This window comes from Seriola lalandi, unplaced genomic scaffold, assembly GCF_002814215.2.
Source record: "Seriola lalandi dorsalis isolate HSWRI2012SDOR001 ecotype SW California unplaced genomic scaffold, Sedor1 jcf7180002055008, whole genome shotgun sequence".
NCBI classification, from domain to species: domain Eukaryota; kingdom Metazoa; phylum Chordata; class Actinopteri; order Carangiformes; family Carangidae; genus Seriola; species Seriola lalandi.
The window spans coordinates 3,918,748-3,934,089 of NW_019525551.1; the positions used below are offsets into that span (position 1 = coordinate 3,918,748).

General features: G+C 41.5%; 1 protein-coding gene across 1 annotated transcript in view; it reads right to left on the reverse strand.

Annotated features, from left to right (window-relative positions):
• Positions 1-11,375, reverse strand: part of LOC111647777 (synaptic vesicle glycoprotein 2B-like) — a 35,633-nt gene extending 24,258 nt beyond the window's left edge. The window contains exon 1 of the mRNA XM_023397441.2: positions 11,227-11,375. The gene's annotated coding sequence lies outside the window, so the exon portion shown is untranslated. The remainder of the gene's footprint in view (positions 1-11,226) is intronic.
• Between the last annotated feature and the right edge of the window lie 3,967 nt (positions 11,376-15,342).

A 15,342-nucleotide genomic window follows, 5' to 3' on the forward strand; every position in this document is an offset into this window, starting at 1 on the left:
GGTGGGGTGGGGTGGGTGACAACTCCTTTGTTTAATATCTGCTGTCCAACAGGTTGAAGTTAGTGCTCGGCCTCAGCCTGCTGCCAGTGTTCTGCTCTATTCTGTGACCCATCAGAATCTGGCACATGTAGCTGCAACAAGCACTTTCTCTTCAGGTAAACAATGAAAATTGCTCTGACATATTATATATTATGTGTGAAGGCTTATGTAATAAACAATGTCTAGGTGAAGAGGAGGTCACACAGAGAACCAGGGGAATTTCTCCGGGTGGTATTTTGGGTTGGATAAGTGGGAGGGTTTTGGAAACAGGGCAGATGGTCACAGTGTGATGATCCCGGCATGATGTCATATCCCTCATCATGAACTGTTGTGCTTTCACATGTGATTACACTCGAACAAAAACCCACTGCAGAGAGAATCTCAACCATCCATCCATACGTTACTTATTTTAAAATGTCATTGTTTTATTAGTGTTGTGTTGAATGTTGATGTTGGAGGCTTTCTTCAGCGTAGACAGAAGAATGGAGCTTTTACAGCATCAGGCTTTGGATACGCACCATCAATACTCTTTAGTCAGATCAATTCACTGTTGTTTGGAGTCTGCACCGCACGTACCCCCCAGAATAAACTAAAGCCACTATCCTGTTAAAGAGCAACATAAACCCCCCCCCCCCCCCCCCATCAGATCACTTCTTCAGTCCTGCTCTATCTCTCCCTCTGTCTAAACCGATGCCGGCCATTCTCAGACGTTTCAGTGCCTACATATAACATCTAATAATCACACAACTCACGGAACCAGAGTTACAAATGTAACTCTCAGATTTCTATTATAATGGCCAGCAACAGTTCGAATTTCACTCGTGCAATCCACAGCCTCTTCTTACAGGCCAAGCAGTGACAGTGAACAAATCTCACACCCGACAAGAAGAACCACAACATCACTTTTTCATGGAAAAAAAATGTAGTTGGTTAAATAGAGTTTTTCTTTAGAGAACAAAATCTGAAAATCTGACTCCTCTCCACATTTCAGCACCAACATTGGTCTATAAACATATGGAAACAGTGCCCTGCACATTGGAGGTGGATCGATAATATGATAATACACAGAATTAACTGTCTACAATTTTGAAATGAAAACTGTCACCGGTGAAGTGTGTTGAAATACACTGTGTTGGGGTGAAGGCAGAAATCTCAGAGACAGTCCAGATTTGTACCAGAGCATCACATGAACATTAGTGTCACATTATTGATGCTATAAACAGTATAAACCTGGATTTGAGAAATGGAGTTTGTACCTGGCTTTCATTATTTCCACTTGATTCATCATCATCATCATCATCATGACAGTAGGTATCCTCATCCCTTGTATCAGCAGGTAAACAGGGAATTAAGATTTCAGAATCACTCGTGTCATATTTAATAATGACAGTATGTATCCACATTTAGCCACAGATGCACCAGATAATGTATTTATCTTGTTCGATTGATGATGTGAGGGCAGACGAGAGAATTACTGCAGGACCTGACTGTTGTATTGATACTTTGCTGATTCAGATGCACCATTCCAAAGGTAAGAGGCCGCGCTGAAGGATCCTCCGCTCTGTTTATCAGCTAAAACAGGTTGCTGTGATACATAAAGAAGTGTTCCTGTCTGTTGTGTGGTTTCTTCAAAACCATTGGATAGACCATGACTCCATCAGGCAAGCAGCACTACACCATTAGTGGTTGGGGGGATGGCCATTGGATGCCTGCACTTGTTCAACTGTTTAAGTTCTACCATATAAATGGTAAATGGACTGCACTTATACAGCTCTATTCTAGTCTTATCAACTACTCAAAGTGCCTCACGATACGAGCCACATCCGCCCATTCGCACACACACACTCGCACACACTCGCTCGGCACTTTTCCTATCACTGACACACCAGTGACACAGAGGAAATCAGAGGTTCAGTATCCTGCTCAAGGATATTTCAACATGAGGGCCAGAGGAGTCAGGAAGCAAAACCACCGACTTTCCAATGAGCGGACAACCTGCTCTGCTTCCTGAGCCACAGTCGCCCCTTCCCTCGCCCTCCTGTTGCACCCTGGGTAACTCTGCGCTAAAACAACTGCGGGTAACTTTCCCACCGTCATATGTGCTTTTATACACGACACAACTCATAAAAGGAAAAGTCTTTTGAAACTATTTGAAAGAGTCACTGTCACTCAACCAGACAGCTGTGGCTCCAGCAAGCTGAGGTCGACAACAGGTGAGGTTTTGATTTTGATTGACATGTGAGGATATTAGGGGAGGATATATAAAGCAAGAAGTGTTAAAAAAAAAACAGCACAGCAAATGAAAGACAACAAAACAGAAATACAATAAATAAATATCTCTTTTAATTCTTGTCATGTCTGGTTTTTCTATGGCAGTGCATTCAATTTGAATAACGTTTTCTTGTGGTTCTTGCATCTTATAAATAACAAATAACAACCACAAACAGATTGTCGAGAGTGAAAGACACAGAATGACAGAAAGAAAAGAAAGTCTGGCGAGTGATGAGTCAGCAGTAATAAACGATGTGATTGACAGGTGAACGGTGATGGTTGTTTTATTACTGATAGGTGGCCAGCAGGAAATTAAAGTCTGGTCGGAGTGGGTTAGAGTCTCCGTCACATGACCGACTCAGCTTTATCAGGCTGTATTGACCGACTCTCTCCTAATAAAGAAACATAATTAATCTGATAGCAGAGTCAGCAGAGTGTCTGCAGGTTTCAGCAACTTTAACCTTTTCCTCCCCCTGAATGTCAGTCTGGAGTATGCTAACGTTCATTTACAGAGTGCAGGAAAAGATGATAAGGAATAAATATTCCTCAACATTGTTTGGTTGCACTTTTAAAAAATATTGTCTTTTCACCAGTTTCTAAAGTCTAGAGATTGAGGTGCAAAGCTTTTTATTTGGTTTTTATTAAGTGCAGTAGTTTGATGAGTTCGGTGAACTTCAGTCTCCAGACCTGAATCCAGTAGAACACCTTTGTGATGTGGTACAACAGGAGATTGGCAGCTTGAAAGTGCAGCTGACAAATCAGCAGAAATGATGTGATGCAGTCATGTCAATATGGAGCAGAGTCTCCGAGGAAAGTTTCAACGTCTTGTTTAATCCATGACATGAAGACCTGAGGCTGTTTGAGAGCAAAGAGAGGAACTACCCAGTGTTAGTGTGGTGTTCCTAATGAAGTGCTCGGAGAGTATATATTGATCATGTCCGTCTGTGCCTTTTCTAAACACGTATCCAGGTCAGAGGGACCGCAACATCCTACAGTCTGGTGAAGTGACTCCAAGGACTTCTCCGAGTCATTTCTGCCCAGAGCAAACACTGTCCTCTGGGACAGTCTTACCAACTGACTGGCTCCCTTAATGCAAAGAAGCAGGAGCTAAATAATTAAGTCCTCCCCAGTCAGGATCTCAGCCGTTCACATCCGTATGTTACCAGGAGTGAGGTTGGAATGAGCTCAACCTGTAATGGCTTCTCTTAACAATACAACACTGATATTACTGCAGCTGGTGCCGCAAGCTCTGTCCAAAACTGGCCTCACTTTCGACCTCGAAGTAATACAATGTGCAGGGAGGAAAGTTTAGTAAAGCCAGATGGATGAAACTGTCGTAAAGATACTAATCTAATGTCACCAAAACACGTTTCAGACCTTTACTGTGCCTTGTTATCCTGTCCATGAATGATATCAACATAAAGACTAAGAGTCTACAGAATCAGCCATGCTAATGTCATAGTAGTCCATCCAATAGTTGGTAACCAGACCAAGTATGAAAGGTTTAAAGGAGCCTCTCCGGATATGTTATAAAACATATCAAATAATCTGCTTTGAACAGCAGTTTCCACGTCGTTCTCAACATTTTTAAATATGGAAAGGTGTGTCTTGACTTCATTGAAAATCTCTTCTCCCCATGTGCACTGGAGCCTTTCATTTTCACCATCACACTTGAATAGATTGCAGAGGTTGAAAGTAAACAGAGAAACGTCCTCTGTTCTGCAAAAACATACAAATGAATGAACCATAGGTAAAATACACTCATGACTAAAGAGGAACGACACAGTGAAGGACCAATAAAAAAATCAGAATAAGTTGTCAAAAAAAATAGAATTGATAGGTGAAAGGGCATTCATTCATTTAAGTCTACAACAGAAGTAAGGTGATTCCTTCGTTAGCTCAGTGTCTGATTTTCCATGTGTTGTGATGAGACAGGATCATGAAGAGAGAGACACAGGAAACACACCGGTGTGGGCGAGCGAGGGAGAGTGAGTGAGCATATGTGTTTACTTTTGTCTCTTAATAAAAATGTGGGATAAGAAACCGTCAGACAGAAACTGCAAAACAATCTTTGTCTTTTTCTTTGCGCCTCCCAGGAGCTGCTCTGCTGGTCCAGTAAACAACAGCTCCTGTCAGGATCAGTGAGCTGCTGCTGTTTGCATCTGGGCCGCAGAGCTCCCTGAGCAAACTCAAACCATTCCCACTGTTGGATTTCATCACTTACTCATGAAACGTCCCGCCTGACGATGGATGATCTGCTGTAAGTTTAGTCACCAGCTGTGTGTAGATGCTAGCTCGCGCTTAGCCACATCCATGCTAAGCCAGAAACACTGTTGAACACTTTTCATGTCTTTTTGGTGAAGATCTTCAGGAGTCAGTTTAATAATATTTACAATTTTTTTTTTTTACTGGACCAAGTTGGTAATTGACTGAATTTTGTTGCAGAAACTTTTAACTTGTGTAAAAAGATTAAAAATGGTGGACAAGGCTCCCGCTCAGGTAGGACAGTATTGTGGAGGAGTCACTAAACCCTGAGTCTGAGTTGAGGCTCCAGTGTCAAAGTGTTTGAGTCCGAGTCCGAGTCACCAAAGACGAATCCCTATTACCTGAGTCTGAGTCATAAAGGCAGAATCTGGGTCGAGTTCCAAGATGGGCTCCTGTGCTCCACTCTGTGCTGATATACAAATAAAAAGATCCACATCAAGGTGAGTTTATTTGTCTGTCTGTGACACAGAAATCAGACAAATACACTCACAAACATCTACATGCACTAAAACTAACGGTCTGAATGCTGTCTATGAGTCTATGAGTTGGACTCGAGCTCTACAACACTGTTTTGACAAAACAATCACATTTAATAACTGTTGTGGAGCTTTCCATCACATCACATGATCTTGAAAAGGTCAAGCTTGAACTCTCAGTCTCTTTAAAGCCGACATAAACGATAAGTCCTAAACATTGAAATTTTAAGATCTACAGCTCCTCGGAAACTGTGAGAAACTGCTGATGGAGATCGTGATGTGATCACGAGCTCCAGAAAAACCACTGACAGGAGCTTGTGATGGGATTATTTTGTCTGGACTGGTCAGGAATTTTGATTCAAAACATAGTGATTTATAAACTCAGGATTTTGTGAGCTCACAGTTTATCAAGTACAGAAAAGTCTAACCTGTCTCATGCAGCACTGAATTGTTTTCTCAGTTACATAATCGCTGCCTGCATCACGTTCTCCCGCCTCCCACAAACAACTGTGACACTTGACAGAAATGGGGAGGAGCTCTTACACCTCTGCAGAAGCCTCAGTCTGAACACTGTCAACAGTCAGGTGGGAGGAGACTCTGTGGGAGGCTTCACTTACTGCTCACATATATGACCTATGATCATGGACCCTTTCTCTGTCAGTGTATTCACAGTCAGAGCCCAAACCCCTTCATCGGACCAAACCAAATCACCCTCTTCCTCTAACACAACGTCACACACACAAAAGCTGTTCAACAAACCCAGGACATAGACGGGCCCCAGACAGCACCGAGCAAAACCAAGAGGAAGAGTGAAGAGATTAAACCGTTACCAGAAGAGTTTATAGAATAAAGCTACTCTCCTACTACTGAAACAATATGTGTCTAAAGTATAAATGAGGCCTTCAAGAGAAGTAAATAAAGTATAAAGTAAATAAAGCGAAAATTCAAACCAACTAAAGAAAAGAATAAAAGAAAAATAAAACACAGGTTTGATTTGATTTGTCTGTCAAAACCTGAAAAAACAAATGATCTGACCTGAAACACAATCACAAACAGCTTCAGTGATGTAGAACACAAATACAAATACACTAAGAACCACAAAGATAAAACACACTCAGAAACAGTGATGCCTCCTTCGAAGCTGTTCTGGGACCAGTGAACCTCTGTGACAGTCTGAGCCTGAGCAGCTGCTGCTACAGGACAGAGACATGTGGACTCAACATCTTCAGACCATTAGAACCAAAACCACCAGGAACTGACTGAGAAACCAAACAGGTACCTGAACAACTATAACATATGGAACTGATATTCAGACAAACCAAAACATCTTAGATTTCCTCATTACTCTGAACGAGATGAAAACAAAATGAAAGACCTTCAAAAGCAGAAAAGCTCGTGGGCCTGATGGATCCTAAACAAAACACTGCACAGAAAACCTTTCTAAAATGATTGAGTCTAACTCTGACTGAGGGATTTCTTCCTCAGAGTTGGACCAACGGTCTCATCACACCTGGATTTGAAAGCGGCGACAGGTGTGAGCCTCAGATTTACAGAGGGACGTGTGTCAGCAGCTGCGTGGGTGTGAAGCTCTGCAGCATCACCAGCTGAAGGTCTGGATGGATTCAACCATCACACATCTGGCCACATCTTCAGAGGAGGTAAAACCCATGACAGACGCGCAATTCAAATTAGAAAACAAAAGAAGCAGCAACATGAGCCGGACCCTCTCCGACATACTGTATGTATAAAAACATCTGCAGAACAACTGCAAACATCCACAACAGCTGGTGAAACTCTGCAGGACTCAGAGGTCAAATGTCTGATGTCTGCTGAACACCTGGTTCTCCTGTCCCCCTCCAGAGAGGGTTCACAGCAGAGCTGGACATCCTCCACAAGTTCAGTCAGACGTGGACAGCAACTGCAAATATGGAAAAGACCAAAACACTGACCTTTTCAACAACGATCCAGTTCTGTGAAAAATAAATTGTATCATTTGACACAAGAAGAACATCCTGACTGACATTACACTGAGGACAATTATGAATTCAGTAATAGACCCATTAATATTAAGTGGTAGTGAAGTCTGGGTCCATCAACCAGTCGAGATCAAAGTGGGAAAAACATGGAAGCCCTGCAGATCTGTGCAAACACATACTCAGAGTTCACAGACAGTCAACAGAGCCTGCGGGGCGGAACTTGGCTGATATGCTTGAATAATTAAATGAGTTATTAATTATTAATTAGTTAAGTTATAATTACAATTTAGACACAAGCCATGAAATCTTATAAAAACCTTGAATCAGGGATCTTCAGGACCAAGACTTGAACAAAGATAAGAGTCCTGAGGCTCTGCCCACACACACACACACACACACACACACACACACACACGCACACACCACCCCTTCAGGACCAACAGCAAACAATCGGAACCAACCACGTCATCTCAAAACACAAAGAAAATCAGATCAAATATTAGAAGCAAACCACCAGATCACAAAGTAAATCAAAATTGTATCTGACTCTCAACAGGGAGTAGATGGTGGCAGACGACCTGACCACTGAGACTGACAGAAACCTGAGGAAAACTTTGATGATGTTCAGACTGGACACAGCTAGGCCATAAATATAAATATAAGCAAATATATAATAAGGAAATGTAAGAAATATAAGGAAATGAGAGAAAAATGAACAAAAATGTATTGTGAGTTTATCCTTATGTGTGGGAGAAAAGACGTATTAGCTGTAAAACATATTGACTGTTGTCAAACACTAAGCAAGACAAGCTCTGTAGTAAGTGTATAACAGTATTACAGCTGCCCATGTTATTCTATCTAGACTTGCTCCTTCCAAACATCATGGACAACCTTTCTGTCCAGTGTGGTCATCAGCTGAATTGAATGTAATTGTTCTTTAATTTTTATTACAATTTTTATTACATTGTATTTTTATAATTAATAATGATATTTGCTTATAATTGTATATGTATTGCTAATCCTCAATTTCAATATCAATGTTAATCATTTTCTGCTCTGTTTTGACATTAAAGCTCTCTGCCCTGTCATGGCATTAGAGCTTCTTCTCTCGTCTGCCTCCCTCCACCGCTGAGAGGGGCGGGTTCCCCTCCCTGCTTAACGTTAATGTGTTTGTATCTTTATGAGGCAGCAGCAGTGGACTGTTGCTGACTCACTTTACATGAACGGTAAAATGTATTAAAACAGCAAAGGTGCGGCTGAAAAGCTCAGAAAAAAGAACTTCAAATCCATAAAAATCCCATTGATTCAAAGAGTGACTCTGCAGACGGACCGGAGGATTAACAGAAGTCTGACTTCGTTTTGTAGGATCTTGTTGTAGTATGACTTTGTTTTATGCTTTGGTTTCATCAGCAGTTTGAATACGCTAATTCACTCTGTGATCAGAGTTTTATTACAGAACAATCCACTAAATGAAAATAAATCTGCTGTTGTATTTGCTGGTGTTCTGTCCACAGACAAACCAGCTGCTAATGTGGCTCCTTATTGCGAATTCACACTGTTTATCATGACTTTTCATATGACATACGTGTAGTGAAATACAATCTTCAAATCTTCAATCTGCTAATGAAAGTAAAATTTCGGTTTTTCAAGTCTGTTTTTTATAATTAACCTCAGAACAGCTGTTTCCATTGGTCATAACCAAATCCCTAAGGACAGAGTCAGGAAACACTAGAGAGACCACAAATCACCCACTCTGAAAACATTCCTCAGTAAACACTAGACAGAACACTTGTGTCCTAATGGGAACAGAGATGCTTTATCGTGCTTTGAGAAGCTACACCTCTGCTGTATTCGACAGGCAGTCTCTTATGATGACAACCTTTTCATCCTATTGATTTAATAAAGAAAATGATGTATTAAACTGTGTGAGCAGAAAAGACAAAAAACAACCAGGCTCAGACCCATGAGGAAGAGGAAGCTGAGGAGAAAGCTACAGAGTCAGCCAAGTCACTTAGACAGGATTAATAATTCATCACGTTTCTATCTACAGCAGGAAGAGACCTCACACACACACACACACACACACACACACACACACACACATACACACGCCCGCACACACTTAGGTACAGTGCAGTCTCTTGTTTCAAATCAGAGCAGAAGTAGCCTAAGCTGCACTCTGGCACAGCAGTGTGATCAAATATGAGCCATCAGCTGGTTTTAAAGGGCCATGTCAGTGTTTTTCCATGTTTACCACAAATCTTCTATTTTACATTCTTTACACATTCATTTCGCTGTGTTATGAAAGTCTCATTGCAGGAATTTCGCAGGTCAATGACGTAGTAATCCATCATGCTCTGAGCCTCTCTTCTGATTTGTAAGTAAAGAGCAAGGTTGGATGTTGGGTCCAGGTGGGCGGGGCTTGGGGCACAGGTGAGAGTGGTGACTGCTTTGTTGTGACATCACAAAGTTCCAGAAGTCCTGACGGCTGTGTGAATTTCTATGTGGACTGAGGCTTTGATCCTTTCACAGTATTAATATAGAACCTAGACCTGCTTTATAATCAAACAACACACGGACATCTACCTTTAGACTATATGGGACTTTTCAAAACATGTAAAAAACATCAGGCCACTACGACTGGTGCCAATTTGAGATTTGTAATTTCTTAAAATGTCTTAAATTACTTGTATATTGTACCTCTGCCTGACAAAGACGTCAAGTGGCTGCATGAATATTGTTCTACTGTTTGGGGCACTGAATCAAACAAGACAAGGAGTCTGCCATGATGCAGCTTTGGAGGCTGTGCAGAGTTAATTTCAACAAGCTAACATGATCCCAACATGCTGAAGTAAAAGTCAACCAGTCAAATTTACTACAACTGAACCTGAGGGGAACATGAAACATTCAACAGTGACTATATCAACCTGCTGGAGGCACAAAAGGGGGGTCAGGGGATGCTGGGGACCACGACAGTCTATGGTAGAATTTGTGCCAGTCATCTATGGATCAAACTGGCTTGGCAAGAAACGCTGCCATCCCATTGTCCTGTATTCATTGTTTTGTTTTTTTCTGTCTTGTTAATGTTCTGTCTTTTGTGTTGCAATAAATAAAAAAAATAAAAAAAGACATTGTCATCCCTAGAGACCCACAATGGTCATTTGGATGACAAGCTCTAGAGGTGACAAGGTTTGGAGGACTTGTCGGCCAATTCTGTTACTCTTTAGAGGTCAATCAACATAATCCTTTCTTATTGTGTCATTCTTCACAATTTTTACTCTTTTTGAAGGAAAACAACACAATGAATTATTTGCTTTTTAGCATCAGAACGAGGGGTTTTATGGGGGTATGTTTACAGCCCTGACAGATGTACCGTCTGCGTGACTTTACAGTCATTACTATAGAAGAAGCTTTGCCATAGCTCATTTATGGAGGACAGTAAAGACACAAAGACCGAAGCCCAGCTGTTCCTCCTCTAAATGTTTGATGGGAAGTCCCTGTTACACAGCGAATGAGTCAACAGTAACAGCAACAACACAACAGAAGTCCTTGTCCCACGGTACAAATGCTCATGCTGTTAAATGGAGTATACGTATCGCAAGCAAAAGAATGAAATATGAGAAGTGTGTTTGCGTTTGTGTGTGTGCATTGATTACATAATGCTGTTAGCAAGCAATCCCTGCTGAATAGGAGCTTTCGTGCTTCCTGTTTGTTATTAATAGATTCATGTTCTCATTTACTTTGCACCTTGTTAAGGACTCTAGATTCACTGTCCTCGATATGTTTGTCATCTACTATGTTTTTTTTTTCTCTGCGTGAGTCACATAGAGCTGTGGATCCACTATTGGAGCAAAAGTTCTGATGTCTGATCTGCTCATACTCTAAACAGTACATTATCTACTCTGCTCAGTCTGGAAGTTAAAAACAAGACTTACAAATACATTGCACAAGATAAACTGCATTTTATCTGAGAATTACACATATATAAACCACCATAAGAATTTTAAATATCTGGTTGTGTCCAAAATCTTAAAATAAATCATATCCCAGGGTAATTTCAGTGCTGAGACTCCATCAAATAATCATTTTCTCCTTTATAATTTAAGATCTGCACATTACATACAGAGCTCACTACAGCTCTAATCCAGACCAAGTCAAATACAACACAAGCAACTCAAACTACATTGAAAACAACTTACCAGAACAGAGTCAAATTGAAGTTTACATCCAGCTGATGGTGTCCTGAGCTCACACAAATCTATCTTCAAATTAATTCATATCCTTGAAACATAACTCTCTATATATAAAGAGCACCAACGCACAGAGACGGGACTCAGAGATTAGAGCTGGAGAGGGTAGCGCTGCCTCTCTCTCCCTCCTCTTTTCTCTGCAGCACTCCTCCCTGCTGCCACCCACCCACCACACACACAATGGTTCAGTCCACCTCTGTACTGCAGTACTCCCTAGAACGTTCCATTTGGCTCACTGGTGGGGAGATATGGGGTCGGAGTGGGGGTAGGGGTGAGCGTGTAGAGGGAGAGAGCATATGGGTGCCTGGTGGGAGGGAGGGGCGGGGTGAATGGAAGGAGGCAGGGAGGGATTGGTAGATGAGGATGTGGTGAAGGGGAGTGACAGATGTGTTGACTTAGAGAGTGGAGATGCTTGATGAGATACTTTCTCCACACTGATGATGAAGTCCTGCAGCTTCACACAGATACCGTGTAAGATAAGCATTCTTTATCTCTCACCACCTTCTTTCTTTCTTATTGGAAGGAACTATTGTTTTAAGTATTGCTATTCCAACGTAGCCAGCGTTAGCATGAACAGCTCTTTACTTACCAGTCTAGAAGAAACGTTGTGAGTTCAGCATCAAACTTCATTCCTTTACTCACTAAGAGTTGTCTCCAGTGATGGAAAGCAACACCAGTGTTAACTATTGTCTAATGCATGCTAACTAGCTAGCTCTGCCCTAGCCAGCCCTGTCTCGTCACTTTCCAATACCGAGTCACAGTAGCGTCCAGGCTGCCCTGAAGAAGCAGTGCTGCTCAGAGGACGTATTATGTATATAATGCTAATGTTGGGTATGTAGCACTAGCAAAACTTACTATTAGCCCCTTTAAATGTAAATGTGAGTCTATAAGCAAAGAATGAGTGGCTTTTATTGCATATTTAGGTCTTATTGTGAATGCCACTACTAATACTTTTCCTATTGACCTCGTGTGTTTCAGCAATAAGGAAGTGCTCAGACTCCGTCGTTTTGTCTCTTCAAGTCAAAGCCAGAAGAGAGAATGTGTTGGGTTGTGTAGGCGGACATCTGGTACATGTTACCATGCTGGACTTGCAGTTCAGCAGGTACCTGACCAGCTTTACAAAATAACGTAAGACGTAAAGGACTGCCAGATTTGGAAGAAAATGACAAGCATTGATCACAACCTACATAGGGCTGGAATCCTGAAGTATTAATCCTGGAATCACCAAGTCATATCACTGATGTAATAAAGTCATGGTGAATGGTCAGACTGTGTTGGTATTTGTGGCCATTGAAGATGTGTGTTAATGCAATACGTCTTAATCCAAAACAGAGACTACAGATTGGAGATTGGTTTTAGGCTTTTTATTCTTTTCCACTGGACAGTCCAGTTTTCCATGATATGAGCTTATTACTGTGTAATGAGCTGATATAGGTTGCATCAGCATCCACATAACTTAAAGCTGTAATTCAGTGTGTTTTTGTGTGTGTATGTTTACTATATTCATCGGGGCCCAAAACTGAGAGCTCACTACACTTGTGGAGTCCGACAACCTTGAAGATCCAAAATGCTGGACCCCACAAGTTTAAACGGCTGTTAGAGGGTTAAGCCTTATTCAGTATTGTGTGTGTGTGTGTGTGTGTGTGTGTGTGTGTGTGTGTGTGTGTGTGTGTGTGTGTGTGTGGTACACAATAGGTGCTCCGAAGGCGCTCCATATGGAGCACCTATTGTGTGCTCATTAGTGTGTTCCAGCTGGGAGGGAAGCACCTTCATCGTGCACACACACACATACACACAAGCACACAGATGTTCCCTGGTGTTTCTGGTGTTGACTTTCTCCACAGGCCAAAAGAGGAAAATGAAGAAGTATTAATAGTATCATGTTTATTAATTATTGTTTGTGAGGATCATAAACCGTCAGCACTCACCATCAGCAGAGGGAACATGAAATCCCCTTTCTTTTACCAAACTGACAAAACAACTCTAATGACATTCTACAGTAGTTGTGAAAAACTTTCTGCCTACAACAAAATTATTCAATTATTTATGATTTAATTAATTATTATCATTATTAAAACTTTTTGGCTAACACTGAAATAACTTTCAGTTTCAGCCTGTTCCTGTACGGCATTATGTTGGCTTGTTAAATCTGTTTATTTGCTGGCTCGAATTGTATAAAACATGATATTTATTGCTAACTCAAAATTACCATACATTTGTAATCAAATTCACTAGAAAAATGCAGTGAAAACAATGCAATCCTATGACGGTGCTATTATTCACTGTCAATGTCAACTATTTGACTTTTCCTTCTAAAACCTGATCACTAACACTACTAGCCTCACAACATGAGCCTCTAACGGGGTCACTGAGTGCCACTGCCCAACACTGTAAATTGGTAAAACTTAACACACCCTCCACAGCCGGATTATTGAACACAAATGCACATTAACAGATGAATCAAAGCCCCTCGCGTACATTTCATCCAATCCATTAATCTGTAAAACTTCAAGTTCCACCTCCCATTTTTTTCTTCTTTACTTTGTCCCAGTTTTCTTTTGTTTAAAGTCAATAACCCTTACACCTCTCTGCTCTCTGCTTACAGAGGAGAATGAGTCACCGACCTGATGAGCAGATATCATATCAAAGTTCTCCCTCAATAATGAAAGCAACCCCTTTGAGTTATGTCAGACACATGTGCAGATGGAATTTACAACTAAATGTTCCGGCAGAGAAAAAGATCTTTGCTTGAATGTGGCATTTTGTGCTTCAGGTGACCAGCTACATCAAGCCAGACAATCAAGGGACTTATCTTCAACCCAGTTAGTAAACTACATGTTACTGAAAAGTAGCAGAATGTTTTTTTTTACAAAGCAGGTAATCTCCCAAATAGGATGGAAAAAACATGCGAAATTAATTAAATTAATTAAAAGTTGTTTTAATGAAATAATGATTGTATAATCTACTTCAGGCCTGTTCACACCTTTGACTGTGACAAGACTCTGAACTTTGGCTGTCCAGTCGAACTGTTATAGGTTTATATTTTGCAGAGTCAAGCCTAAGGTAAAAAGCACCATTGCAATTGGCAGAGTGGGGTTGGGATACTTACCTAAGACCCAGGTTGGCAAGGCTCAGGGCAAGGAGAGACGACATCCAATCCAGGAAGAGATCCGAGCAGGCGTGGAGGATGAGTGAGTGAGCAGGGCGGTAGGGTTCTGGCAGCAGGATGTGTGGGCGAAGTGGGAAAGGTTATCACAGTGCAGGAGTACCTGGTCCAACATCATGCAGGCAGACTTCTACCGCATCTGGTTCCTTGTTCAAGCTGTCTATGATGCTCTACCAAGCCCAGCAAACCTTCATGCCTGGGGCAAAAGAGAGACCTTCCAAACTGCCACCGCACATCAAATCAACATGATCATCACCTCTGAATTGACCAAACAACTGATCATGCTAGTACTAACAGTGTCCTGGTAAGGGCGTATCGAAGAAGCCATTGAGAAGAAATGTGGCAGGACAGAGGCCGGAGGGCGCACTATAAGCCGATAGATGTGGGCTGTGGGGGCTTTGCAGGACGCTCACTCGACAAAGTCTTCAACCTATTGGGCATTTCAGCGGCAGTGAAGAACAGAGCCATCTAATCCACAAATGAATCCTCAGAGAAAGCCACAAGGTGGCTTTGGATCAAGAGGACTGATGCGTGTGCAGTGGCTGCTGGGAAGTCAAGGCCTGACCAACCCCGACTTGGTCGCTTGGGTCACTGATGTTTCATCCCAGTGCATCCAGAAGATGCATCTTGCACATATTTTATATTTTAACGTCCTGTTTTATGGTCTGGTCTTTTTCTATAACTTCTATAAACTGTTGTTTTCTCTTTATCCCTGAATGTTAGAGGCATAGAAAAAATGTTGAGCATAAGGCTTTATTTCTTTTTTTTAAGGAGCAAGTGAAAAGCTTTTCCTCAGGAGACCTATTCCACTGACTCAAAGGTAAAGGTTTGTAAACTCATTGGGTTGGAGGGGGTTTATTTTTGTCATAGTTCATCATATTCAACCACTCAATCACAAT